Raw genomic sequence first — 20933 nt, 5'->3', positions numbered from 1 at the left:
CAGGGCGGGGACTTGAGGCAAGGCCAGGGTGCAGCCCTGCCTGGCTGCCAGGCGCCCCCGCCCCTCTGCACCTTGTGGAGAGCCCGCCCAGAGAGGCTGGGGGTGTACAGTGACTGTGCTGGAGGGGCAGGGGGCCCCGGAGGCGGCGATGGGGCAGGCGTGTCCTGCGGTCAGTCATCACGGCGTGTGTGTGTGTTGGGGGGGGAGGTGTCAGGGAATCACAGGAAGACATTCAGGACAGGTCCCAGGGTGGCTCGGTGGTCCCCGAGGGGGTCTTGCAGGGGTTACGGGGTGAGTCACCAGAGCTGGATCTGGTCGGTTGGTTTGTTCCTTATCGTGTTTTGCATAAGACTTGAAAATAACTGTCATAATTAAAGTTTGGGATATTTTATATGAAAATCCAGACACCTCCTGCTTCCCTTTCAAGGTTCAGGGACTCTGCCAGCCCCCTGGCCAGCACTCTGGACTCTGAGGGTCCGGGCAGGTGGGTCCTCTCCCAAGTACCCCCCCGGCTGCCTCCGCCATGCACCTTTGACTGTCCCAGCAGCACCCACGTGGGCCACCCCAAGCTCAAGTTCACCAAATCACACGAATGTAAGTGTCTGCTCAGGAAACACCTCGATTTTCAGGCTTATGTTTAACTCTAGACCCTCCAGGCTGGACATGGCCCTTCCTCAGCCTCTTCCCTGTTCCAGGCACTCTGAGCTGGCACCACTGGGGGCCGCTCCCCAGCAGGCCAGTCTCCTCCATCACCCCCTCCCCATGCCCACTCACCTTTTGGACTCCACCCACTGGGCACGCTGGGCAGGGTGCCCTGCTGCTGGCTGACGGTCATGGACAGTGCCTGGCACAGCCGCATCACTTGCAGGAGCTTGGCAGGCTTCTTGGAGCTCTGCCCCTCTGGTGGAAGCAGAGGGGGGCTGTCCACCTGCCCATCCCCACAGCCCAGAGTGGGGCCCCTCCAGCCGGGGGCCGCCACATACCTCTGGAGCTCAGCTTCCCCTTGGTCTCCAGTCCTGTGGGAAGCCAGGAGAGGCTCAGGGTCCCAGGCACTTGCCCGTGGTCTCCCCAAGCGGCAGGGCTGCTCGGAGAGCTGGCCAACGACCTCCTAGAGTGTGTGGGCTGAGCAGTGGGGGTTGGGGGGGCTCTGGGGAATGGGGAGACCTGACCCGGGGGTGGGTACTCTGGGGGATGGGGAGGCCTGGGGGGCTCTGGGGGATGGAGAGGCCTGGGGGGGGTTCTGGGGGGATGGAGAGGCCTGGAGGTGGGGGGCTCTGGGGGATGGAGAGGACTGGGGGGTTCTGAGGGGATGGAGAGGCCTGGAGGGGTGTGGGGCTCTGGGAGATGGAGAGGCCTGGGGGGCTCTGAGGGATGGAGAGGCCTGGAGGTGGGGGGGCTCTGGGGGATGGAGAGGCCTGGGGGGAGGCTCTGGGAGATGGAGAGGCCGGGCCAGTGGACACGGGTGCACCCGCCCCTCCCTGCTACCTTTGTCCCCCACTGAGGACAGCAGCAGGCTCTCGAAGGCCTCCACCGCCTCCGCGGCCTGTGTCAGAGCCGAGTGCTCCTCCTCCTGCTCCTCCTCCCGCTCCGGGGCGGCACTTCCGGCTTGCACAGGAAGTCCTTGTGGACCTTGTGCTGCTGCAGCGCGTCCTCAAAGTTGGAGATTCCGCTGCACCCGGGAGGGGACAGGCGAGGTCAGGCTCCATCCCTGGGCCCCTCGGAGGGGAGGAACCCGGACCCTGCACGCAGGCGAGAGGGCCGGCCTGCGGGGCAGCACAGCTCAGTCCCCAGGTCACCGCCACTCCCGGGGCAGAAAGGCCTCGGGGTGAGCCCTGCCCCGTGTCCTGGCCTCGGTCACCCGCAGGGCCTGGGCTCCCGGACATGATCGGGGTGCAGACCGGTATGCTGCGTGGAGCTCCCCTGGGCTCTGGGAGACACGGCGGGGCCAGTGCGCCCCCTGAACTCACCTCTTGATGTTCATGATCTGGGTGGTCAGCTCAGGAATCTCCAGGATCTTCTCCATCTTGGCTTTGGACTCCTTGTCAGCCCTGAGGGAGGGGGGCGGAGGGGAAGGGGCTCAGGGGAGTGTCCACACTGCCTTCGGTCGGGGCTGCAAGCGGGGGAGCTGCCAAACAGGGGCCTGAACTGAGGGCAGGGGTCCGTCCACGGCCGGTGCAGGCGGGCTGGGGGAGTGGTGGGCATGCAGGCCTGGGCCAGGCCTGAGCGGGGGGCTCATGTTCTCAGCGCCTGCACAGAGCTGCGGTCCTTCTCCCTGAGAAACTCGTCGAACAGGGCCGCATCCTTCTCCAGGAACGTCTCTGCCCGCTCCAGCTCAGCTTCCTCCTGGGCCGCCAGCCTCTCCAGTCAGTCGCTGGATCTCGCTCCGCTTCATATCCAGGGCGTACTGAGGGCAGGAGTGGCATCATGCGGGCCCCACGGGGACAGGGCGCGGGGCCCACGGGGGAGCCGGCCTACCTGGATGAGAAGCATCTGCCGGTTCCGGTCCTCGTATCTGTTGATGGCGTTGGGCTCCAGCTTCTTTTCTGCAGTGAAAGGCATAAGGCATCTGGGGGTGGGCGGGCAGTGGGAGCAACCCCCCCAGGCAGTGGCCGGGGACCCGCGAGCCAGACGGTCCTGAGGCCTGGGTCACAACAGGGACCACGACGGAGCGAGCTCCGCCTCCAGGCTGTGCAGATACAGAGCATCTCCATGGCTGGAGTCTGGCCAGGTGGGAAGTCCTTCCTTGAGTCTGACTTGAGTTGCTCTTGCTTGTAGCACCCTTCTCCCTAGAATGAGGCTCTGGACAGCCCATCCTGGAAGTTTCACCTGGCTGGATGTCATGATGAAGGGTCTATTGGCCAGGACAGTAACAGGAGGGGGTGGTGAGAGAGAAAACAAGGCAGCAAGATCTCTAGTTGGGGCACCCTAAGCCTCCAGCAAGGCTTCCCAGGTGGCATTAGTGGTAAAGACTCCACCTGCCAAGGCAGGAGATGCAAGAGACACAGGTTCAATCCCTGGGTCGGGAAGATCCCCTGAAGAAGGAAATGGCACCCCACTCCAGTGTTCTTGCTGGGAAATCCCATTAACAGAGGACCCTGGTGGGCCACAGTCCATGGGGTCACAAAGAGTCGGACACAACCGAGCATCTGAGCACACGCACAAGCCTCCAGAGGCTAAGTCCATCCTGGCAGGGTTCAGCCGGGTGGGAGGAAGCTGGGGTGGGCATCAGGGCCGCCTTCTGGAGCATGAGCAGTGAGGCATCGCAGTTGGGGTCAAGGCCCATGGGGCCTCTTTCTCGGCCTTTCTGAGAGCACGGGCTGGGGCGCCCCCGCTGTGGATGCAAGTGTGGGCTCTTGGCCTTGACCTTCAAACCCGCTCCTTTCCAGAAGGACGTGCTGTGGTCCAGGAGGCCTATTTTAAGTCAAGACGCCTGGCCTGGCCGTCCTGAGCTCCTCAAGGAAGTCAGACCTGCTGGGTCCAGTCTTGCCCACTTAGATGCCCCCTGTGGCTCCCGGGTCTTAGCAATAACAGGCGGTGGAGGCAGAGATAAGACACAGGCAGAGCTCCACACTTGACATAACAAGCCTCGGTGTCAGGGGCGGAGGCTGGGGTCTCTCCATGTTCACATTCAGGGCCCCTGTAGTCCAAGGGGTCCAGGACCCTGACCTCAACTGGTTCTTTAAGCTTATTGGTTTATAGTTCATTGGTAGAACACTGATGCATATGTTTAGTACTCTAGACTTCCTTGTTTTGTCCCTCAGTCGTGTCCGACTGTTTGTGACCCCATGGACTGTAGCCCACCCACCAGGCTTGTCTGTCCACAGGATGCTCCAGGCAAAACTACTGGAGTGGGTTGCATGCCTTCCTCCAGGGGATCTTTCCAACCCAGAAATCAAACCGGGGTCTCCTCTGTTGCAGGCAAATTCTATACCATCTGAGCCACCAGGGAAGCCCTTCAGACTTCTTACCAGGTGATGAAAATAACAACAGCTCACACACACAGCTCCCTCTCACTAAATGCAGTGAGTGAAGACCTGAATCCCAGGACCCACGAGGCTAGTTATCAGCAGAAGAGGCAGCAGCAGGACACGCTGACTTGCCCAGGACAGACGAGCCGAGTGAGACGCCTCATCTGACAACAGTCAAGCCTGCGCTCACGGTGCAGGTCAGCACTCTGACTGCACGCAGCACCAGGGTTCAAAGGCTGCTGGTTGGCAGTGCATCTGGAATTGATCTTTGTGGCCTGGGAGGCAGAGGTCGGGCATGTGGTGGGCCCCCCCACCACACACACACACACACTGCACCACAACCCCGCATGGCTCAAGCCCTCTAAAAGTGCTGCTCGTACAGGAAGGGCGAAGGCGGGCCTGGGGACCAGGGCTGGGGACCGGGGCTGGGGACCACGGGGCGGGGGGGGCGAGCTGGGGGACGGGGTGCACCTTGGGTCATGGCGAACTTCCAGGCCACCTGCTCGTGGAAGCTGCGTAGCTGCTCAGCCCGCTCCTCCTGGTCCTCCGTCTCGTCCTCCAGCTGCAGCTCACAGCGCAGGCTGGTGTGCTTGGCAGACACCTTGGACGAGTAGGTCATCTTCTCATGCACCCGCAGCTTCTTCTTCTGCTCCCGGTCCTGCGGGAGGCGGGCAGGAGGGTAGGGTCGGGTGGGGATGGACAGATCGGGCCCAGCCCCTCCCCGCTGCCTGTCCCATCAGGCGACAGGCACAGGCAGAGGCGCACACCTGGAGGGGTGTAGGGGCCTGTGCATGTGCTCTGTGCAGGGGGAAGCGCTAGGGGTGACGGGCATCTCCCTGTGGAGAATGGGGTGTAGGCAGGCAGGGCACCAGAGGAACTGGGGAACCCTGGTCAGATGCGATTCCAGTCCAGGGGTGCAGGGACACGGTCACTGCCTCATCTGTCCGAAGGTCACACTAAAACCGCGTGTCTTGGGCTGTGATTTCTAAATCTGACAAACCAAGGCTCAGAGAAGCTGGATCTTCAGTTTCCAAGTTTGATAAGGAAGCTTGCTACTTACTGGGAGTGACCTGGGGCTGGGGGTCACTGGGGATCTGCAGCGCCCCAGCCCTTCACTTGGGGGGGTCTCAGGTTGGGGGGGGCTTTCTTCCCGGTGGCCTAGTGCCCACCCCTCCTGCCACCCAGGCCCTGAGGATGTTGCTGGCTCGAGCCTGCATGCGGCTCCCCCTGATCAAATCCAACATCCCACTGGTCCTGCCAGTAACAACGCCTGTTTCCCTCTAATGTGTGGTGGGCCCTGATTTGTGTGTCCTGGTACAATAAAACTGGGAAAGTGCCACCTGAGAGGATTCCAGTGGGAAAAGGTCTGCAGTTTGAAGGCACTGACTGGGAGGCTCTTCAGTGTGAGAAGGCTGGGGCTGTGCTGGGGGGGCAGGGTGGGAAGGGCGGGCAGGGGGCCCTCAAGGAAGGCAGAGGGTCCTTGAGGCTGGTCCAGGCTGGGAGAAGGAAATCCAGGCTGTGCCACTGCTGGATGAAGGGGAAGTGTGTGTCAGTGGGGGGGTGAGTGTGTGCATGTATGAGTGTGAGTGTGTCTGTGCGTGAGTGTACATGCGTGAGTGTACATGTGTGTGTGCGTGTGCATGTGTGTATGGGTGTGTGCCTGTGTGTGAATGTGCATGTGTGTGGATGAGCATGTATGAATGTGTGTGTCTGCATGAATGTGTGAGTGTACACGGGTGTGTGTGCATGTGTGTGCATGTATGAGTGTGTGTCTGTGCGTGAGTGTACACGTGTGTGAGTGTGTGCATGTGTGTGGGTGTGCATGTGTGTGCGTGTATGAGTGTGCATGAATGTGTGTGAGTGTACACGGGTGTGTGTGCATGTGTGGGTGAGCATGTATGAGTGTGTGTCTGCATGAATGTGTGTGACTGTACACGTGTGTGTGCATGTGCGTGTGTGTATGGGTATGTGCGTGAATGTGCGTGAGTGTACACGGGTGTGTGTGCATGTGTGTGGGTGAGCATGGATGAGTGTGTGTGTGTGAGTGTGTGCGCTCATGTGTGGGGTGTGCACATGTGTCTGTGTGTTTAACAGTGTGTGAGTGTGACAGTACATGTGTGTGCATGTGTGTGCATGCGTGTGCGGATGCACTGCCTCAAGCACCTCTCAGACTGGCTCAGGGTCTGTCGCCCCTCCATCCAGGCAGGAAGTGGAAGCATGACTGGCACCCCGTGGAATCCTGATCAGGTCTGGGGTAGAGGCGGAAGACCTACCTGTCCCCGAGTGTCCTTGGTCCTGGTCAGGTTGGCAGAGGGAGCCTCTGCCTGAGGAATCTCAGAGGCTGAGCCCTGAGCTGGGGTACACAGGCAGCCCCTGAGGGAGCCTGGGATACTGGCCACGCCTGTGCCTCTGACCATGTGTCCCAGAAACATGGCCCACTGGGTGAGTCCCCTCAGCCTGGAGGGGTAAGGTCCATCATGCTGCAGGGAAGTGGAGGGGTGGACTAGCTGGGCACATGGGGGTGCAAGAGACTCTGCTAGCGTGCAGACACAGCGTGTGCTGGGGGACAGGGCTGATCCTGGGCCTCCTAAGCACTGCACAGACACAGCTGTGTGTGTGCACACGCAGTGTGTGCACATGTGTGTGCATGTGTCTGGCCCCCAAGAAGTCCAGTGAGAGGGGACTGTGCAACGTTAGAGCATTCGGGGTCTCATAGGGCCTGGCGGTCAGGGAGGGTGTCAGGAGGGGATAGCGTCTATTCCAGGTTCCGCAGAAGATAAGACACGCTGGCTAAGGCTCTGGGACAGACACTCTCTGGGGGCCCCAGTGACAAAAGCCCAGGGATGGCAGTGGTGAAACTGGTACGAGAGTAGGATGAGAGACCGGGGGCCAGGCGGAGTCGAGGAGGCTTCCCAGGCGGTGTGAGCCATCGGCTGTCCTAGAGCGAGAGTGCCGGGGGACCAGCGCTCTGGCCGAGGCGGGCAGGCTCCCTCCAGATACTCACCAAGAGAGACTTGTTCCGCTCCTGTTCTCTGAGCAAGAAGAAGTCCACGTCCCCAGACATGTGGAAAGGATTCGCTGGCTGGTCAGGAACATTCTTGGACGCTGGGGAGGGAGAGGTCCCATTGGAGAACCAGGCGCAATCTGTGCCTCCAGGGTCCCGGCGTCCCGGCCGCCCAGCGAGGGAGCGCCCACGAAAGCAGGCGCGAACGGCAGACGCTCTCTGGGATCCAGCTGTGCCTGCAGTCTGAGCCTGGACCTCCCAGCTCTATAAACTTCCCTGCCTGGTTTAGCCTGTTTAGCTTCTGTCCCTGGCATCTGAGAGACCGTGTGAACACAGACCTCCCTGTGTCTCAGATATTGCTACACTCCTGGCCCTCTGTCCTCGCGTTTCGTCTCAGGGACCCCGAGGCCATAAGGAAGAGAAGTTCCGCCTGCCCTTTGTAAGCGATGCAACCGACTGACCCTGGCGTGTGCGGCACCTGCCTGCAGGGGCGCGGAGGCCAGCACAGCGGCTGTGTCCTCAGGAGCCGTGGGAGCAGCGAGGCAGAGCGCCTGGGTGCTGGGGAGGTTGGGGCTGCCAAGGACCCCAGTCCTGTTGCCCCCACCCAGGCATAAGGGAGATGTTCCCACAGCCCAGCTCACCAGGTGTCAGAGAAAATGGAACCCAGAGGGCTCCAACCTAACGGCTTAAAAATATGGTTGCTTTCCTACTACCCTCGATTTAGAAGAAACAGGGTTCATCGTTAAAAAAATATCTTCAAATTAAAAGGAAATTTGTATGTGCTCAGTCATGTCTGACTCTTTGCGACCCCATGGACTCTGTCCGTGGGATTTCCCAGGCAAGAATACGGGAATAGATTGGCTGTTTCCTTCTTCAGGAGACGTTCCTGACCTAGGAATCGAATTAGCATCTCTTGCATTAGCAGACAGATGCTTTACCATTGAGCGGCCAGGGAAGCCCAGGAATCATTAAACTAAGGAGACAGACAACCGAGTAGAAAAGTGGGCCGAAGGCAGGTGCTTCATAGAGAAGAATCATCAATGCCCGTAAACACAGCTCGTCCCCCTCACTGGTCACGGGGAACACGGGATGCTAACGCATGCCCAGCGGCATGCCAGAAAGGTAACCCAGAAAGGAAGGGCCGGTGCCCAGGGCTGGAGCGGCGCGAAGTGACCGGAGCCCTCACACCTGGTGGTGGGCTGTGAGCTGGTACAGTCGCTCTGGTAGATGTTCAGTGACTTCTAAAGTTTAACATCCCAGCAGCAGTTCCAGTCCTCCTGGTACGCGCGGGGAAAACAGCCTCAGAACAGCAGATGGTGGACGAGCAGGAGGACGCGGAGCCCATCTCTCCCCACAAACGCATCGGCGATGGACGTGCACACGGAAGGGTTGTCACAGAGCACCCGCTGGACCAGCCAGGCCCTCAGACACCTCAAAGGGTCCCACGCGGCCAGCAGGACGAAAGAAGGAAGGGAGAGGATGGGCGACAGGACCTGTGCTCTGGGGGACTGAAGGGAGGGGAGCTCCTGCCGCCGGCGAAGCCCCGTCCCCGGTGGGGAGATGAACAAGGACAGAAGGGGAGCGTCAGGGGCTCCGAGGGCGCCCGGCAGCCGGCCGGTGGCAGGCAGGCTGTGGCTTTCCAGTGGTCATGTGTGGATGTGAGAGCTGGACTATAAAGGTGCCCGGCAGCCGGCCGGGGGCAGGCAGGCTGTGGCTTTCCAGTGGTCATGTATGGATGTGAGAGCTGGACTATAAAGGAATCTGAGCGTGGAAGAATGGATGGTTCTGAACTGTGGTGTTGGAGAAGACCCTTGAGAGTCCCTTGGACTGCAAGGAGATCCAACCAGTCCATCCTTAAGGAAATCAGTCCTGAATATTTATTGGAAGGACTGATGCTGAAGCTGAAACTCTAATACTTCGGCCACCTGCTGCGAAGAACTGACTCATTGGAAAAGACCCTGATGCTGGGAAAGATTGAAGGTGGGAGGAGAAGGCAACAACAGAGGATGAGATGGTTGGATGGCATCACCAATTCGATGGACGTAAGTTTAAGTAAACTCCAGGAGTTGGTGATGGACAGGGAGGCCTGGTGTGCTGCAGTCCATGGGGTTGCGAAGAGTCGGACACGACTGTGTGACTGAACTGAACTGAACTGATGGGGACAGCAGACCATCATCCATCCTCGGGAGAAAGGAGGGAAACGTTCTAGATGGCAAACGGGGTAGAGGCTGTACACAGAGTTGTACACATTTATCAAAATGGATCAAACTGTAACCTGGAGGTTTGTCATTGCACTGCATAGGAATGGTACCTCAGTGAAGACAGACAGCCAAGCCATAAAGCAGACCCCTGGCCCTTAATGTCATGCTCAGCTCAATGCAAGCATCATGGGTAGAAGAAACTGGTGGGTGAACAGCTGGGATCGGCAATGCGGGATCAGGCTGAACCCAGGGCTCCCAGGTGGCTCCCAGGGAGGCAGGTGAAGGCACACAGCCCACCGGGAAGGGGTGTGTGCACACACAGGCAGACACAGGTTCTCTCAGGCACCCTGGTTAACGCTGAGCCAGAGGAAATGCAGGGCCCACAGACACAGCCTCAGTGACACCGCCAGGAAGGGAGCAGATGTACTCACCACAGGGACACGCTGTAGGGTTAATAAGACCACGTCCCCACCAGGCAAGCACAGAGGGCGAAAGGGCGTGGAGGCCGCTCTGCTCAGTTAGACAAGACTGAAGGTGCTCAGATCTCAACTGACTTTGGACGAGAACAAGTCTTCTGTGGGAAGACGTTCCTGAGACAACCGGGAAAGTCTGACGTTGGCCTGGTTATCTGCTGCTGGGCATGTGAGAAAGGTCCTGATATTTGAAAAATGCACACGGGAGGAGTGAAATAACGTCTGGAGTTTATCCTGGCAGCATCTGTAGCAACGTGGATGCAACCAGCGATGATCCTAGGAAGTGAAGTCAGAAAGAAAAAGACAGACACCTCACGCCGTCCCTCAGAAGTGGCGCCTCACATGCGCCACAGGGGCCTCCCTGGGGGTCCAGCGGCTAAGTCTCTGTGCTTCCAGTGGAGGGGGCCCAGGTCTGACCCCTGGTCAGGGAACCAGATCCCACAGGCCGCAACTAAGGGTTCACACGATGCCAACTAGAGACCCCGCACGCCACAATGAAGACAAAGCTCTCGTGTGCCCAGCTAAAACCCAGTGCAGCCAAAACAGGGCTTCCCAGGCGGCACGAGTGGTAAAGAACCCACCTTACAATGCAGGAGATACAAGCGACGCAGGTTCGATCCCTGGGTCAGGAAAATCCCCTGGAGGAGGCAATGGCAACCTACTCCAGTATTCTTGCCTGGAGAATCCCATGGACAGAGGAGCCTGGCGGGCTACAGTCCATGGGGTCGCAAAGAGTGAGATATGACTGAGTAACACTTTCACTGTACAGCACAGATAGTCAATATCCTGGGATAAACCATAATGGAAAAGAATATAAAAAAGAATGTATATATGTGTATAGCTGAGTCACTTTGCTATATAGCACAACAGGGTAAATCAACTACACTTCAAAAGAAACAACAAATTTTGAAACAGTAAAATATTCTGTCAAAGACAAAAAAAGAGAAGAAGGACAGGTGAAACAAACATGGCTAAATCTCGTCTGCTTCCGATCTGGTGATGAGCACACGAGTTCACTGACCTCCAGTCTCTACTTCTAGGCAGGTTTGGGTTTTGATAACTAACAGGAGGAGGAAGTGGGCGTGGGCAGGGTGGATGGGGAAGCCCAGCCCCAGGGCGGGAGCTTGGCCAGAGAAGGACAGGCTCAGGCAACATGCTCAGAGCTGCACACCTCTGCAGGAGGAGCAGACTGGCTTGCGGGACCGGGCTGGGGGTGGGGACAGCCAAGGAACCAGGAGGGAGTCCAGGAAGCCAAGGCATGGAGGACACAGCAGGGCCCGGAGGACAAGGCATGTGCTGCCAGATGCATCCCTTTCTATCTCCTAACAGGCGGCGACCTTGCGACTCACTGAAAAGCTACATTTCTCAGCTTCCCTTGCAGATACTGATGGCCCCATAACAGATGGAGTGTGGCAAGAAACTGTTGGTGGGGCTTCTGGGGAAGATCTTTTCCCAAGGATGGCTGAGTTAGCCCTTCCCTTTCCTCCTTCTCCCTGTCTGGAAGCAGCTGTGATGGCTGGAGCTGCCACAGCCATTTTTTGACCAGGCAACAACCTTGTGGTTGAAAGACCCGAAAGTAAAGATAGTGGAGCAGAAAGACTTAGAACCTGGTCACCTGGAAGATTTTGTAGGACTGCTTCTGATAGAGCTCCACAGAACCCTGGTCTGCCTCCCACACTCCTCATTACTGGAGGAAAACTAAATCCTACTTTGTTGCTTACGTTCCTGTTATTTCAGGTTTCAGTATCCAATTTCTAATGAAAACAGAACCTTTTCTCACTGTCCTTCCCACCAGAAGCTACATCTGAGGACATCTGGGGCCTGAGGGTGAGCACTTGCCTCCCACTGATGGGACGAGCACTCCCAGGTCCAGAATTACCTTTGCCTTTTTTCGCATGCTGCTTCTTTTCTTCAGTGACTGAAGAACTATTGTCCATGGATTCTGGGCCATGCTCTGGGGAGACACAAAAATGACAGCCACAGCAAAAGACTCAGCAGCTTGTGAGAGCTGTGCACATGGCATCAGGCCAGGGAGACTTCAGAGGCTCCAGCCCTGGGGTCTCACCTGCCAGATGACCCTTAGCTCCCACACCTGCGATGATTATACTGACTTTCCCAGGAAGTTTTGAGGACTGAGCAAAAAACGGGCCACAAAAGTTCCAGCACACATGTCTGACCCATGACGGCAGCTTGTGACTCCCGCTGGGCACCCCTCCCCTTTGCTCCTATGGACAAAGCAGGATGCTTTTTCACAGAGGCCACAGGCTCTGAGCCTCTGACAGCCGCCCAGCTAACCCTTCTGCTAGGAGCCTCCTCAGGCCTCCGGGGGCTGCAGCGAAAGATGCGGAGACCCTTCCCTGCCGTTCCCCTGTCAGCTGACACCACGGTGCCTCCTGAGGCAGGCAAGCAACACAGCGAGAGAGCAGGTGGGTGGCTGCCGTCACCCGCCGGTCACTGGGTCTGTGGAGATGACCCCGCATCAGCGCTGGATTCCCCCAATGCTCCACAACTCACCACACATCCCCCAGGGGCCCTATAGGAGCCTGGAGCTCAGCCAAATCGGTGCCTCGCACGTCCTGAGACGCGCGGCCAGGCCCTCCTCCTCTGCGCAGAGCCTGTCCGCAGCGGCCCCCACGGCCCCCGGCCCTGAGCCCTGAGTCCAGCCCGCTGTGCAGGCTCCTGGTCCCTCTTCGAGGTGCCTTTCTCGCCGCCATGGCGCTTGTCCACACGCCCTTCCTTTGTCTGGTTTTGTCCCAGCATCTCCCCCGTGTCCGCCTGTCCAGGACGGCGGGAGCTCACCCCACCCCGGGCCTCCCTGGGTCAGCTCTGGAGCGGTCCCCACAAGACTCGGGAGACGCTGCTGCTTCTCGGTAACTGAGGAAACCGAGATAAGGGAGGTGGGCTCTGACAGCACAGGCATGACGCCTCCCTGCCCCAAGCCCCTGGGCACTCCTGCCCTCCAGAAACTCCCATGGCACAGGTGCCACAAGAGAAAGGCATGGGTCTATGCTCCTCAATGGGGCTGCGATGGGGGTTGGGTTTTCTCCAAAAATACATCAATAAATAAAATTTGTAAGAAAAGATTTCCTAAGACTCTGGCTCCAAAGCAAGAGAAGAGGTCCCGTTTCTAAACTCCCACCAACAGACGTGGCAGGGAAGTGGCTCCAGCCTCTGTGTGGCCCTTCAGCAATCAGACAGCCCAACTTGGAGGACGATCCTTGCTGTCCACCCTGGTGTTTTTTTTTTTTTTCCAATTTTATTTATTTTTTTCAAGTTGAACAGACTAAATTTCTTTAAACAAACTTACTTATACTCCAGAGTCCTTTAAAAACTTAATAGCATTTATACATTGAAGGTATTTGATTTTCTTGTAACTAGCACTTCAAATGCAACAAGCATTTGAAGCAACAAGCATTTGACCCAACAAGTAAAACTTTCTACAGTTCAAAGCTTTTATAAATAAAATAAATTAAATGTACAGTGAATAAGTTCTCTGAAATATTTCAATATTTCTGCAGATTTAGTAACATCGTAAAATACATTTCAACTAAAATTCACAAATCTAAAAACCTGTTAGGCATTTTTAGGCGTTTTAAGATGGAAATGAAGACCAATGTTACATCGTAATATGCCAAATACAAATAGTACTTCAAATAGCAAATACTACAGTTTGTCCCAAACTTTAAAAACTATTCATGAACTCAACACTGAACTATTGATGGCTATGAGAATTGTTTCCTAGCCTTTTTGAAAATTTCAACCCATTTACATTTAAGGTAATTATTGATAAGTACGATCCCGTAGCCATTTTCTTTATTGCTTTGGGTTCAAGTTTATACACTCTTTCTGTGTATCCTGTCTATAGAAGGTCCTTTAGCATTTGTTGGAGAGCTGGTTTGGTGATGCTGAATTCCCTCAGCTTTTGCTTGTCTGTAAAGCTTTTGATTTCTCCTTCATATTTGAATGAGATCCTTGCTGGGTATAGTAATCTGGGCTGTAGGGTATTTTCTTTCATCACTTTAAGTATGTCTTGCCACTCCCTTCTGGCCTGAAGAGTTTCTGTTGAAAGATCAGCTGTTATCCTTATGGGAATCCCCTTATGTGTTATTTGCTGCTTTTCCCTTGCTGCTTTTAATATTTGTTCTTTGTGTTTGATCTTTGTTAATTTGATTAATATGTGTCTAGGAGTATTTCGCTTTGGGTTTGTCCTGTTGGGGACTCTCTGGGTTTCTTGGACTTGGGTGATTATTTCTTTCCCCATTTTAGGGAAGTTTTCAACTATTATCTCCTCAAGTATTCTCTCATGGTCTTTCTTTTTGTCTTCTTCTTCTGGGACTCCTATGATTCGAATGTTGGAGCGTTTAACATTGTCCCAGAGGTCTCTAATATTGTCCTCATTTCTTTTAATTCGTTTTTCTTTTTTCCTCTCTGTTTCATTTATTTCTACAATTCTATCTTCTAGTTTGCTTATCCTGTCTTCTGCCTCTGTTATTCTACTGTTTGTTCCCTCCAGAGTGTTTCTGATCTCATCTATTGCAATATTCATTGTATATTGACTCTTTTTTATTTCTTCTAAGTCCTTATTAAATCTTTCTTCCATCTTCTCAATCCTTTTCTCCAGGTTATTTATCTGTAACTCCATTTTGCTTTCAAGATTTTGAAACATTTTCACCATCAAAATTTGAAATTCTTTATCAGGTAAATTCCCTATATCGTCTTCTTTTGTTTGTGTTGGTGGGCAATTATCTTGTTCCTTTACTTGTTGGGTATTTCTCTGCCTCTTCATCTTGCTTATATTGCTTTGCTTGGGGTGGCCTTTCCCTCTTCTTGCAGATTGTGGAGTTCTCTTTATTACGTAGTTTCTTCGCTGTGTGTGGGGTTGGACGGGTGACTTGTCCGCGTTCCCTGCTTAGGGAAGCATGTGTCGCTGTTCTGGTGGGTGGAGCTGGATTTCTTCTCTCTCCTTTAGAAGACAATGGGCTGCTTTTCTGGGAGCCTGATGTCCTCTGCCAGTATTCAGAAGTTGTTTTGTGGACTTTACTCCGCGTTCAAATGTTTTTTTGATGAATTTGTGGGGGAGAAAGTGGTCTTGCCATCTTATCCCTCCGCCATCTTGTTCCTTCCTCCCCAGAACACTGGATTCTTATATTCCACTTGGTCGTGGAGTATCTCTTCCCAGCTGCTCCAGCAAGGTGCAGCCGCTGTACCTTACCTTGGACGAGGGGTATCTCCTCAAGGCCGCGCCTCCTGCTTTGAATGTAGATCAGCTCCTCTCGGCCCTCCGGTGCCCAAGCAGCCACCGCCTTCTGAACGTGGTACAGCTCCTCTCGGCCACCGCCCTAACCCTGGGCGCGGGGTAGCTCATCTCAGCCACGATTCTGCATGTGGTCAGTTGCGCCGGAGCCGGGCGTCTCCCGCGTCTGCGCCGCCGGAGCCGGGCGTCTCCCGCGTCTGCCCACCCTGGTGTTTCCAAGTGCAACTAGCTCTGCTCGCCGCACGAGAGCCCAGTGAAACTGAGAGACGAGAGACTTGAATCAGGGAGCTGGCAGATTGAGGAGACGGTAGCTAGCACTTCAAAATAACCATCTCGTGGTCTCTCGAAAAGACCCTGATGCTGGGAAGGCAGGAGGAGAAGGGGATGACAGAGGCTGAGATTGTTGGATGGCATCACCGACTCGATGGACGTGAGTTTGAGCGAACTCTGGGAACTAGTGATGGACAGGGAGGCCTGGCGTGCTGCAGTCCATGGGGCTGCAGACAGTCGGACACAACTGAGTGAATGAACAACACAGTGGGGTCTGGACGCCGGTTCTCTCACAGATCAGAGACGGCAGGAGACGAGGAAGCAACGTGAACAGGCCATTAATCTTGCAAACATCTCCTAGAATGGCAAGCCTGAGGCAGGGGGATGTGTCAGTTTCTTCTTTGCCATCCATAGGTGGACAGAGTTCTGGACAAAGGCACTTAACAGTCAGGCAGAGGGGCACGATTCTCTGAGGCAGGCCGTTCTGTATGATTATGAGAGCAAAAGTGATGGAAAGCAAGTCAAACAAAGAGTTCCAACATGGGGTCAGAACTGACTTCTTCCTGCTACACTGGCACCAGCAAGCCACGCCAGGAACTCAGGCCGCCCTCCCCACTGCTGCTGGGCTGGAGGCTGGTAGCCACACCACAAAATGCCAGAATCCCCCGAAATCCCCCCGCCTCAGCATTAACTTCTCTCCTGGAAGCTGGGGAGGTCCTGTCCCAGGTTCTGACAGCGCCTACCTGCTGGAGAGTCATTCTCGTGGAGAGACTGACTCCCGGGTCTTCGTGCTTGGTCATCGCCCACAACATCACCCCTTTCCTGGATATCCATTGTATTCAGTGCCGTCCTGAATGGAACTGCCCCTTAACTCCCAAGTTGGACTGTTCATGGCTGTATCCATTCTATTCAGTGCCATCCTGAATGGAACTGCCCCTTAACTCCCAAGTTGGACTGTTCATGGCTGGAAAATGGAAACACAACTCCCGTTTGAGTACTGACCTTGTGTTCTCCTGTGCTGCTGCATTCATTTATGAGCACAGAGCTTCCTCAGGGCTTCTCCACATACAGGATCACGTCATCTGTGAGCAGAGTCTCGCTTCTACGTCCCCGTCTAAACGCTCCAGCTGAACTCAGCATGGTGTTGCAAAGCAGTGCCGGAAGGTCCTGACCCTTGGGGAAAGCTTGCAGCCTAACAGAATTTCATTGCGAGCTTTCTGGGCACCGGGTTTTGGAAAAGACAGCAGCCTTAGAGGCACACAGAGAGCCCCCGGCCCTCAGGCAGATGACAGTCTACCGGCGGGGGGAGGGGGCCAGGGCGACTAGAAGATAAAGCTGGGGAAGGAGGGTGGGGAAGGTGTGGGAGCCCCAGGAAAGCCCTGGATGGTGGGGTGGGGAGGTGGCTCATTGAGTAAGCTCGTGCGGGGGTGGGGGGCACTCTGTACAGGGACTGCCTGGTCTGTCCGAGAAGCAGAGAGGAGAGCAGCAGGTCACGCTGCCCCAAACCCTCTGAGAGCAGGCCTGCCTCTGTGCCCTTGACCTCTGCACTCCAGCACAGTGCCAGGCACAGAGCAGGCGCGCCCACACGCGGCCGCCAGCCCGGGCTTCGGACAGTCCGATTCTGCAGCTCCCCAGACTAAGGCTGGGTCACTTAAAACCATGTTCCCTAAATCACCAAATTAAAGGACCGCATCCAGCCCCACCCCTACAGTCAGCAGTGGATGGGGGAAGGGACCTAACCCTAACCCTAAATCACCAAGTTAAAGGACTGCATCCAGCCCCACCCCTACAGTCAGCAGCGGATGGGGGAAGGGACGCCTACATGCGGGACGGGGTTGTCCCCAGCACGGGAGGTGCAGACATGGGGGAGCACGGCCCACCCCGGCCAGCCTGCTCAGGTTAGACCCTGGCAGTGAGCTTCCTTCACCAGGAATGACCCCTCACCCCGCCCAGTCTCACCTTCGGGAGATACCACCATCCACTCAGTGATCACTCCCCCCCAATCCACCCCTGGACCCAAGAGGCTCAGGCGGGTTCTGGCCTGGATGTCAGGAGCCCCTGGAGACAGGGGGACCAGCCACAGGCCGCGTCTCCCAGAAGCAGGGGTGCTGCAGCCCTGCTCCCACCAGCCCTGCCTGGGAAGCCTGGGTTCCGCTCTGTTATGGCCAGTCCCTCCACCTGGCCAAGCTCCCCACCGAGGTCCTCTGCCCTCAATGCCAGGGCACGGACTAGCCATGTCTCGATGGAGCTGTGGCCATTTCTCCCCCCGACCCCTGCTCAAGGTGGGAGGGATGGTGCCCCAGTCACACACTCTAGACCTGGGCTGTCTCCATCATCCCAGCAGAGCCAAACGGTCCTCCCCCTGCCCACAGGACCCTACACACGGGCCCACAGTGGCCTCTGTCTCTTCCTCCAGCACCTCACCTCATCTCCAGCTCATGGCCCAGAACACCCTCCCCTATGAGAATGGAGTATTTTCGGCCACATCAATAAACAAGGAAGTCACAGTCTGAAGTGACTCCTGCCCTCCAGGGCACCCAGGAAGGAGAACAATACCTGTGATCCCAGGGCGCCAGTGCCAATGGAAAAGGAAGGACACTGGCCCCAGGGAGGTGGCAGGCACATGAAAGGAATGATTTCAGAGAGCCCAGACTCTTGCATCTTCCCACACTTGGAGAAGTGCTAACTTCCCCTAATCCGGGCTCTCTGGTTTTCTTTCATTAACACTAACCTTTGGCTGTTAGGGCTCCCTAACTTGCACCCAACCTGCAGGACTTCTGCAGCCCGCCTCCGCTCCCCTGCTTGTCGCAGTTCTCTCACTGTTTCTCCCAGGTGTGAAGTCCTACAAATTCACACTGAAAAAAGCATAACTTTTGTGTGTGCTCAGTCATGTCTGACTCTTTGCGTCCTCGTGGACTGTAGCCTGCCAGGCTCCTCTGTCCATGAAACTCCCCAGGCGAGACTATTGGGGTGAGCTGCCATTTCCTACTCCAGGGGATCTTCCGAACTCAGGGACTGAACCCGCACGTCCTGAGTCTCCTGCATTAGCAGGCGGTTCTCTACCACGAGGAAGCCCAGGTATCCCCAGGGAACGAAACATAATTCTGAACTTGTAGGTTGTGAATATTTTTTCCGTCAACAGCACCATTATGTTGCATTGTTTTGTGTGAGCGCATTTAGAGTTATTTTGTTATCTGTAAACATCACCGAAGAATTGATGCTTTTGAACTGTGGTGTTGGAGAAGACTCTTGAGAGTCCCTTGTACCGCAAGGAGATCCAACCAGTCCATTCTAAGGGAGATCGATCCTGGGTGTTCATTGGAGGGACTGAGGCTGAAGCTGAAACTGCAATACTTTGGCCACCTCATGCGACGAGTTGACTCACTGGAAAAGACTCTGATGCTGGGAAAGGTTGGGGACGGGAGAAGAAGGGGACGACCGAGAATGAGATGGCTGGATGGCATCACCGACTCTGTGGACGTGAGTTTGAGTGAGCTCCGGTAGTTGTTGATGGACAGGGAGGCCTGGCGTGCTGTGATTCATGGGGTCGCGGAGAGTCAGACACGACTGAGCGACTGAACTGAACTGAACTGAAACATTTCAAAGCTATCTTTTCTGGGAACCCCAGTTCAACCTTTCTTCATTTTTCAGTTTACTCCGGAGCAGAGCGGATGAGAAAGAGGGAGGGCGTAAAGCACACAGTGTAAGAGGGACAGCCATGGACAGCAGCCGCCAACAGAGACTGGTGCCCGCACACGTGGAAGTGCCTTTGCTGGAAGCTCTGGGTTTACAGGAGCTCAAGGTTTGATAAGCAGCAGTCTGCACAGCATCTGGGTTGATGGGGAAGAAGGCACAGGGAGCGTTTCTGCTGTGTGGCCATTGGTGTGAGAAAAGGACAGGCTGTGTGTGCATTTGTGTGGATGTGTGCAAGGTGTGAGCACGGCGGGCGTCAAGCTTGGAGGGAGAGGGAACACAGCGGAGCCTCCAGGAAGGTGGAGTTTCACACGGGGGCTCTCAACACCCTTTGGAATCGGAAGCTCAAGACCAGTAAACCAAAGCAGAGGGTGTGTGGCCAGTTCTGCCCCTCAGCCCCGCGGCCACGCCCAGGGCCACTCAGCGGGAGCCCGGGGAGGAGGTGCGGGCCTCCAGCGCGGGGGGGGGGGGGTGGCTGGCCAGCAGCTGAGGCTGCAGGAAGGCTGAGCGAGCCCCACCTCCAGTGCGGCCTGTCTTGGGGTGAGCTGTGTTCCCCCCTCAAACGAATGCTTTTGAAGATCTGAAGTCCCAACGCCCGGAACCATAGCATGCAACCCTGCTTGAAAAGAGAGTGGCTGCGGATGTTACTCTGGTGAGGTCACGCTGGGCGAGTGTGCACAGCCTTAACAAGAAGGGGAAATAACGGACACACTCGTCGAACTTGAGGATGGAGTGAAGGTGAGGCAGAGACCAAGGAGGCGCTTCTGTCGATCACCACCAGAGGGCGCCAGCACACCACCGGAAGCTGCGCGCGCACAGGGCGCAGGGTCCCTTCCTGCCTCAGAATGGAAGCATCCCTGCCCGGGACTCGAGGTCCCGGCAGCTGTGAAACAATACACTCTGGGGGTTAAGCCCCAGGCTGGGGTGGGGCTTGGCTACAGCAGTCCTAGGGATTACAGCATGGAGTTTCTAGGGAAGTTGGCAAAGCCTGTGATTTCCGGTCCGCGGCCTGGCTTAGAATCGCTGTCGCCTTGACTCCACCTTGAACCCGCCGCCCCAGGCCCCCTAAGGCTGCCTCTGACGCTGCGCAAGCCCTCCCAGCCCGGCACTTACTGTTGAAAGTGACGCTCTTGGAGACCATAGGAGGCAGGATCTCCGACATCGCGCCGAGGAGGAAGCGTGCACTGAGAAACCTGACATCGGCTAGAGGAGACTCCCAACCTGGGGAGAGACAGGGTCTGAGCCGGGTGGGCCCAGCCCGCAGCCCGCAGCCCGCAGCCCGCCCTCCGCGGACGGCTGCTGAGAACAGCGGGCACCTGCCCAAAGCTCACCAGGAGGGGGACACTTGCAGCTCCGACCCGCAGCGCCTCCCTCCTCCGCCCCGCATGGTTCCAGCAGCCCAGGGCTGGTCCTGCCCGCAGAGCCGCCCACCCACCGCCCCCCCCAAGCCTCGGCCCCTCCCACCCTCGCCCAGCGCTCAGGCCCGCCCCTCCCCAGAAGCATCTTCCCACCACCCCACCCTCTTCCCTTTAACCAGTTTCCAAGAGCTGATATATCCCTTTAACAACGGTCGATTAACTGATTCCCCCAGAATGTAAGCTCCCTGAGGACCGGGGGAGGCACTCACTGGCGGCTCATCAAGCGTTCCGCCCCACCATGGCGCTTGTTTTCACTATTTGCGGAGCTAGTCTGCATTCTGCAGAGGAGGAAACAAAGTGGCAAACTGTCCAAAGTCACACAGCCAGGAAGGGCCGAGGCTGGGACTCCCGCCCGAGATTCCTTGACTCCAAAGCTTGCACCCTTCCAGCCGCATGCTTGCTGCAGCCTCCACGAAAGGAATCGGGGTGCTCGGCTTGTAGCAGGGCCGGGCCTCCCCACACCTTCGTCTGGCCCGTCCGGGCGTGTGGCGAGGGTGCATGGGCCTGGAGGGAAGAGGGGTTGCTAGACGGCTGGCTATGCGATGAGTAAGGAACAGGAAGCCTTGCGACAGGGGCTTGGAAGGGCGCGCGAGGTGTCCGCCCCGACCCCGCCCGTGTCTCCCGCCCAGGTCCCGAGCGCACCCACCGGCTC

The 20933-nt window shown here is 56.5% G+C and overlaps 1 pseudogene; it reads right to left on the bottom strand.

Moving 5' to 3' along the window:
* Positions 1-20770, bottom strand: part of LOC148774236 (cilia- and flagella-associated protein 100-like) — a 21218-nt pseudogene extending 448 nt beyond the window's left edge.
* Between the last annotated feature and the right edge of the window lie 163 nt (positions 20771-20933).

Source organism: Moschus berezovskii, chromosome 23, assembly GCF_049115385.1.
Source record: "Moschus berezovskii isolate FMDL1 chromosome 23, NW_MosBer_1.0, whole genome shotgun sequence".
Lineage (NCBI taxonomy): Eukaryota > Metazoa > Chordata > Mammalia > Artiodactyla > Moschidae > Moschus > Moschus berezovskii.
The sequence above is the reverse complement of the archived record's forward strand: the minus strand, read 5'-3'. Positions and strand labels throughout refer to the sequence as shown.